At 44.2% G+C, this 8,432-nt stretch overlaps 1 non-coding gene across 1 annotated transcript; it reads right to left on the reverse strand.

Annotated features, from left to right (window-relative positions):
* Positions 1-6,428: 6,428 nt before the first annotated feature.
* LOC125916675 (U6 spliceosomal RNA) lies at positions 6,429-6,534 on the reverse strand. The gene has a single exon (XR_007456002.1). It is a non-coding gene; the product is annotated as a U6 spliceosomal RNA (small nuclear RNA).
* Positions 6,535-8,432: the final 1,898 nt, after the last annotated feature.

Here is an 8,432-nt window from a genome sequence, read left to right on the forward strand (position 1 = left end):
CCGCCACCTGGGGTACATTAAGTGTGGGGGGGCAGGGACTCTGGCTCGTCCCCTGCTCCCACCTCTTTCTCCACATTGTAAAAACAGATTGTTAAAAAGGTGGCCCCCGTGTGCACAGAGTGAGAGGGGAAGAGAGTGAGCCCTTGCTGCTGGGCTGTGTGAAGCAAAAGGCTTGGGGGCCATGACCACCTTCAGCCAGGAATTGCAAACCCCAGGGCCAGGCAGGGTGATGGGTCCCTGAAACAACCCCCTCTGTTTGGATCCCTTTTGGGGGCGAGTCTAATCAAGATGGGATGTGTGACTCCAAAACAGCTGGGAAGCATTACAGGTCAAAAGTTTAAATCAAGTTAAGAACCGTCGGAATGTGCAAGCCCTGCCGTTTCTAATCTCTGCCTCCTCCTCTAATCTGCACAATTGTGGATAAAATGTCTTGGTCGGCCTGGTGTTGACACATGGGCTCAGGCAGGTACATTCGTGAAGGAAGGACTGGGGAGGATGTCCGAGAGGTAGCTTATTTCCTTGCAAAGTGAAGATGGGCCAATTCCAGGTGCGAATGTAAACAAGGGACATGCAGAGTCAAGATACGAAGCTGAAAAGATCATTGCAATTCACTCAAACCCATTTACTACAAGTGTGAAAATAGGCCCAGAGAGGTTAATGTCCAGCTCAAAGTCACACAGCACTTTGTAGCTATGCACTGAAAAGGTGAACATTGTTAGATCATGCTACTTCCCCTGCCCAAAACCCAGTGGCTTCTGCTTGCCAGGGAGATGAAATGAAATTTCTCTGGTCTATGAAGCTTTGGGTGGTCTGGCTCCTACCCACCGCTCTGTTTGCTGGGACCACACCCCACCTTTTCCACCATCCTTCTGGCATATTAGTTTCTTCTTGGTTCCATAGATTCACGAAGTCCTTTCCCACTTGAGAGTTTGGGGACTTGCTATTTCTTCTTTCTAGAGGATGAGCCCTCTGTTCCTCTGTCAACTGGTAGGTGAAACCCCACCTGTCAGCAAGGCCTCCCTGAAGAAGCTGTCCAGAGTCACCCCCCTAGAAGTCCTCAGCTGGCTCATGTGCATCCTGGCACCTGATGCCCCACGATCTTCCCTGTTTGTGACTCAGTGACGATTAGCCACTTTGTTCGAGTCTAAGTGCCTGAGGGTGGACACCTTGTCTGTTGTGCTGTTATATCCTGGTGTCCAACACATGATAGTTGTCCAATGTGCGTTTGATTAACAGATTAATCAATCAGCCAGCTAGACAATCCAGCAATTCAGACAGGCTCTCACTGTCTCCTCAGTGATTAAGTATTGAGATGTGTGGAGATTAAGGATGGCCACAGATGGTGTTGAAGAGCGATGATCTACGTCCATCCCCTTGATTCCAGGTGGATTGTGACCGTTTGGTCAATAGAAGAATGTCAGCAGTGGCCTGTGCCACTTTCCAAGCTTTAAGACACTGGAAGCTTTTTATTTTTTTTTTTTAAGTTTATGTATGCATTTTGAGAGAGAGATTGAGAACACAAGTGGGGGGGGGGTGCAGAAAGAGAGGGAGAAAGAGAGAATCCCAAGCAGGCTCTGCACTTTGAGTGCAGAGCCTGATGCAGGGCTGAAACCGACGAACTGCGAGATCATCACCTGAGCTGCAGTTGGAGGCTTAACCGACTGAGCCACCCAGGCACCCCGAAGGCAGCTTCTATTTGCGAGTGCCTTGGGGAGCCCTGAACTGCCATGTAAGTAGTCCAGATACCCTGAGATGACCACCATCCTGAAAAGGCCATTGCTTCAGTCAATAGTCCCAGCTACACCCGCCCTCCCAGCGATCCCGGACAAGGCACAAAGTAAGTGAGTGAAGTCATTTCGGACCTCCCTCCCCTCAAAAAGCCCAGCCACCAGGTGAATATCAGTAGGTGACCTTAGCCAGCGCCATAAGGAGAAGAAACACCCAGCCAAGCTGAGCCCTGCCTGGATTTCCAACTGCGATAAAATGGGCGTGGCTTTGGGCTGCTAAATTTCAGCTTGGTTTGTTATACAACAATAGATAATTGCAGTGGGACTCTTGCAGCCAGATGGTTTGGGTTCAAATCCTAATCGCATCAATTGTGAGCTAGCTGGCTGACCTCCTGCATATGGATTTTCCTGAAGCATCAGTAGCTGAATCCTCTGCCAAAGGGGCACGGTGGGATCTCCCACCCAAAGCGTCCTTAGGGGAGGAAGTGAAATCCATGTCAAGCACTTAGCACAGAGCCTGGCTAGGGACACCAAATATTGTTTGTATCTTCTTTGACACACCCTTCCAGCCAGGTAGAGCTCCTCTTTCCTCTAGGAGGCAGGAGAAAAGAGATTGCAGGCATTTAAAGTGCACCACTCCCTTGCCATTAATTCATCCATCTGTCCCATCACCAAAGGGAAAAGTCCAAACTCTTAGGAGTTGCAAAGCTCTCGCCCTGCTTTCTTTTGGTTCAGTGTCTCCACCCCCCGCCCCACCTCAAACCCTGTTTTCAGCCAGCCCTGTACACATGCCTGCACCACTCCCAGAAGTAACAGGAAGGAAATGGATAAACATTCCCACAGTGAATTCTTCTGAGTATGGGATTTCAGGCCTATTTCTTCCTTCCTTGTGATTCCTTTTGTATTTACTAAATCTTTTACAGTAAACACTTTATTTTCATAAAACGTAGTCAATATCACCAAAAACAGGAAGTGACAATTCCTTCTACTTGAAGATTAAGACACTATTTTATTTCTGTCTTCCTCATACGATCTGCCTGAATATCTCTTATGTGATTGAATGAACGAATGCATGAATGAGCTCAAAGTAGTGCAAAGTTCATTGTGTATATATTTAGGTGGAGTAACCTACATTTATATACTAAATATATTTGTAAGAATATAAAGTTGGAAAGTTCTCTCTTTTTTTTTTTTTTTTTTTTGATTTTGGTTTTTTTTTTTTTTTCAAAGATACTCATTGGTGAAGCTTTTTTTTTTTTTTTAAATGAAGAAACCCTTTTTGAAGTGACTAATCATACTGTAATTTATTCTTTTTAAGGCCAGAATGCCAGAGTTTCTTAAAATGAGTTTCTTCTTCTGCATCTATGTTTATCAACTAATGACAGGCTCTTAAACATTCATTTAGCAGTGAGAAATTTCCAAGACAGTGTGCTATATTCTAGTTAGAAGAATTCAGCTTAGCCATATATATATAAACTGCTCGCAAGCCAAAGGGAGAGGACATCTCCGGGAACACTAAACTACAGAGTGCAGATTTGTAGCCACAAACATTTCTTCTCTTGGGACAGCCAGTGAGCTGACTCCCCGTGGCAACAGCCACAGGCAGGCAGGGCAGATAAGCACCCATTTTTCCAGAAGTCCTTCTCTCCCTCAGTGTTTCTTTCCGGTGGCTAACTGGATGGATTCAAAGTGTTCCGTTTCCAATTCTTTCACGAATTTTCTAAATAGGTTACTAGTTCATGCGCTGGTTTTTTGTACAGTCTTCGATTTACAAGCTCAGTATAAACCAAATCAGGCCAGTCTGTGTGAGATGAATTCAATGAAGGTGGAAATTGCCTCCAAGTCCCTCCTGCCTCCAGTGCATACACAGCCTCTCCCAGAGCTCCTGTTTTGGATTCCTCATGCATTAGCCAGCTTCTTCCAACACGATAGCACAGCCGCCTTCCCCCTTCCTGAGCCTGTATGATCTCAGGAGATTTTTCGAATCTTTAAGTCAACCCAACAGGCTTCTTTTCTGGTCATTTCTCATCACTTAGAGCTATAAATATTAATCACAAGCCTCATATTTTAAAACCTCTTTGAGCATATTAACTATTTAGCCACATAAATCAATCCTCAACTAATCTTAGTGGTCCTTCATACTTTTTCAAGTTCCAGAACTTTCTATTTTAGCTGTCACTCTTCACTGCTTTGGCCACCACAGTTATTTCATACCTTTTCAATCTAGCATGCCCTTCTTTAAATAAAAAGGAAGTGAAAGGCAAGGAGGGAGAGAGAGAGAAGGAAATGGGGGAAGAAGCAGAAAGGACAGAGGACAAAGAGGTGAACCAGTGAGCAACATAAACCCCTCGTGGGTCTGAAAGGTCAGGGCCTTGCTTCTGATTCTCCAAGCAGCCTCAGGCATGCCAAGCAAGCCGCTTAACCTCTCCGGGGTTGGCTTGGTGTAGAAAGTATCTCTAGCATCCTCCCACTGCAGACCCTATCCTCCCCACAGTAAAATCGAGAGTTTTCTCTCTTCATAGCAGAACATCTTTCTAAAGGGACTCCCAGGTAATACAAAGGTTGCTTTGTACCTTTTTCTAAGTGCTCACCAGAGCAGGTCAAGGACTGCAAGAATACTGATCAAGATGGGCCCCAGTCCTTGTCCCAAGATTCACTAGTGGATACGAGCTCTGCGGGTGTAGTCTCTGCAGTGCGTTTCTGGGGAGCCCATTTACACATAAATTACCTTTCAGGGGTACCTCCTCGTTATACAGAAACCACGTAGCCAACCTAGGAGTACTTGGGGAAATCCTAATAGCAATGATCGCTTTGCACCAAGTATTTCCAAAAGGGATCGGCGGCAGGGGGAGGGAATAACACTGGCAACTAAGACAGCAGAGTCAGGCATGCCGGGGTTCAAATACTGGCCCCTGCAGGCGTTCGCCATTAAGCCAGGTGCCTCACGGCCCTGAGAGGCATTTCTCTCACCTGTAAAGCACAGGGGCTTCTACATGACTCATCTGGTTGTTATCCAGAATAAAAGAGACAATGCTGCAGCATGTCCCGCTCTGCACCTGACTCATAGTTAGTGTTCAATAAATGTGAGCTTTTATTATTACCATATTTCCTCCATTCTGAGACACCATCGATTGGAAGTCAAAGCATCAATTTAATAACTTCTCAGGGGGGAAAACAATATATTAAACACACATTCCCATTTTAAGACATCACGATTTCAACAATATTAAAAGGTGAAAAGAAATGCATCTTAAAAATCAATGAAATGTGGCCTTATTATTGTCACATTTTGGAACCATTTTAAGTCATTTGCTTGTTTACTTGCCTTTTTCCTGTTTGGTCTGGCTTCCCCTCAGGAGACACAGAAGTTTCAGGAGAAAGAAGAAATAAATCCATGTTCGACACTGTGCTCCCAGTGTCCAGCACAGGTGTCGAAAAAATATTTGTTTGACGAGATGATTTAATGTTACCTTAATATGAGGGGCTATGGATTAAGGCCCCACTAAATGTCATTGCTTCATATAATGAAACTTTTCCTCATATCTTTGAAATCCATTCAACTTAGTTCCTTGGGAGAAAGGTTTGTTTGTCTGAACGTATATTTGTTAAAAACTGGCATTTTCCTTGAACTATACATGCAAGGAATGAGGATGAAAACAGACAAGTGCACAGTGTCCACCATCACCCTGACACAGAGGTGGGAGTCATAACTCGCACTTGAAATTGAACACAAAGTTGGGGCACCTGGGTGGCTCAGTCTGGTTAAGTGACCAACACTTGATTTCAACTCAGGTCATGATCTAATGGTCTTGAGATCGGGCTCAGTGCCAGGCACAGCGTCTGCTTAAGATTCATTCTCTCTCTCCCTCTCCCTCTCTCTCCCTCTCTCTCTCTGCTCCTGGGTGTCTCAGTCGGTTAAGCGACAGACTCTTGATTTTGCCTCAGGTTATGATCTCAAGGTTCGTGAGATCATGGGCTCTGAGCTGGCGCCACAGAGCTTGCTTGGGATTCTCTCTCTCCCTCTCTCTCTGTGCTCCTCCCCAACTGGCTCACTCACTCTCTCTCTCTCTCTCTCTCTCAAAAAATAAATTAAAAAAAAGGATCCTCCTCCTGCCCCTTCCCTGCTTTCATGTGTGCATGCTTGCTCTGTCTCTCTCAAAAGAAAAAAAATTAAATTAAAATAAATTAATTAATTGAAGAAATTCAACACAAAGCAATGGTAGGGTATAGGTTCCAGTCAGCCTAAAATACGCTGCCAGTTTGAATGTCTTTAGCTTCTGCAGATATGCATTAGACATTGATAAATATCAATTTATGGAATCAACTAAAATTTCCCCTTTCAATTTCCAAAAAAGAATAATAAACATTGAAGTAATCTCCCCAGGGCAAGTGACTTTTAATTGCACATTCAGAAATAAAAACATTCATTCAGTCAATCAGCAAGTGTTTATTGAGGCCCTTCTATGTGCTGGGTGTGCCATGTGCTGGGGGTGAGAAGCCTTCTGGGATAGTATGGACAGAGAAGACAAATGAAGGCGACACCCACATATACAGGCCATTGTTCCATGTCAGGGAGAAAGCAGCACTGTCTCAGGGCTGTAGGGCCTAGGGTAAGGGGCAGGAGTGATTCTTTTTTTTTTTTTTTTTTTAATTCTCAAATTAGCTACCATACAGAGTAGTCTTGACTTCAGGAGGTAGATTAAAAATATGGAATGCTCAGGAATTTGCGTGTTATCCTCACACAGGGGCCGTGCTAATCTTCTCTGTGTCATTCCTATTTTAGTGTATGTGCTGCCGAAGTGAGAACAGGAATGATTTTGAAGAGGAGAGAATGTCAGTCCCATCAGATGGCCTGGAAGTAGAAGGAACTTCCATCACCAATTCTGCATCCCTCCATCCCTTTCAGATTCCCTGCTGCAGAAACCAAATCCCAGGTCCCGGGACCTGCCAGACTCCAAGGGATATTCTAGGGTCTTATTGAAAATGAAATGGTTTCTTACTGAGAGGAAGTAAAGTTTACTCACTTGCCTTGCAAATGAGGTAATTACACAAAGAAAAGGTACTTTTAACTTACCATGAAACCGTAATTCTCTAATAATTAATATAAACAGGAAATTGGATCGTCTTACCCCAATCATGAGGAACTTGTTTGACAAGAGCCTGTTCCAGGGTGGTTCTCTTCTTTAATGAGGATGAGGACAATTCCTTAGAGAGCCCAGGGAATAGCCACACTATCTGAACAAGGAAACAAAAGGAACTGACTGATGGAAAAAGCTGTAAGCCCAGCCCTCAATAGATCAGGGCTGGATTGATCAGATGGACACGATGAGTTCTAGGATGTCAGACTAGAACATGTCTCTTCGTGGAGACTGGGGCAGGAAGCGTCGTTGGAACACGATGGCACTGCATTAGTCTTTGACCATGAGAAGAAATTCAACATTGGCAGAAAGGAAGAAAGGCCTTGCCAGCCTGAGATAGCACTGGAGCAGCAAAGGAGCTAATCCAATATGGCACCAGTACACAGAGATGAAGGTGATGAAGAGGGAGAAGCAGGCAGGAGCTCATTCAAAGTGGATCCTGATTCTACAAGGAGCTCAGAGTTGTGTTGTTTTGCTTTGCTTTGTTTCAATTGTATTGAGGATGAAAATTTTGAGGACAGTGACACAATCGGTTGTGCATTTCAGGAAGACTATTCTGGCAGTGCTGAAGTTCAGCTGGGAGAGATGGGAAAACATTGGAAGGAAACACAGTTATTGCAGTAATTCAGGCAATGGGTGGCAGGGTCAGACCTCAGAGACTGGGGAGATGGAGGCCTGGGCCTCGGAGATCAACTGGATAAAGAGGAAGAGGTTGAGGAAAACCACCCTGGCCTGCTAGATTATTAGCATGAAGACCGTTACCCTCTTATGTTCACCAAAAGGAATGTCCTGGAACACTCACAGCAGCACTCTCCACAGTGGCCACTTGGAAGTTACCCAACACCCATGAAACACCATACCATGTGGCTGTGAGACAGAAATATCTCCAACAGAATGATCAACATGGGTGAATGCACAAACCAGACTGCGCATACACTCACCAAACAGAAGAACCAGTGTATACTGTATAATTCCATTGGTGATAAGTTCAAAACCAGGCAAAATGACTGTATGGTGTCCAAAGTTATAATATGGCTTATACTTTGGTAGGAGTTCATGGCAGGTACTAATCGAGGGAACATGGGTATCCATTGGGTGAGTTCTGGTGTTCTAGTTCCAAGTTCTGGTTATATAGGTGTGTTTGCCATGTGAATATCCACCCAATTGTATACATATTATCTGTGTGTACTTTTATGCAAATATATTATACTCAAATTAAAAATGTACAAAAAAATGAAATGATTTTTATTTGCAGTGCCTCCTGGACAAGATTAAATTTCAGTACAACATTACAGCAATTTCAGTTACAACAACAGCACCTTCGATTTGGGATTGTTAATCCTATGTGCTAGAGACTGGTAGGTGCTGACAGCAACCTGGGGAGATCAGATTTAAACTCCTATTTAAAGATAAGAAAATGGAGGCACTGAGATGCTAAATAATGCCTAAATCCACCATTTTTCTCTAGAGATAGCCCCTTACCTTGTGCTGTCATGATTCCACAAGTGTTTCTAGAAATGTGGCTGTGATTATTCTATTTTAGGCATTGAATCTGCTGTGTCTACAT

Source organism: Panthera uncia (genome assembly GCF_023721935.1).
Source record: "Panthera uncia isolate 11264 chromosome E2 unlocalized genomic scaffold, Puncia_PCG_1.0 HiC_scaffold_20, whole genome shotgun sequence".
In the NCBI taxonomy this organism is placed as follows: Eukaryota; Metazoa; Chordata; class Mammalia; order Carnivora; family Felidae; genus Panthera; species Panthera uncia.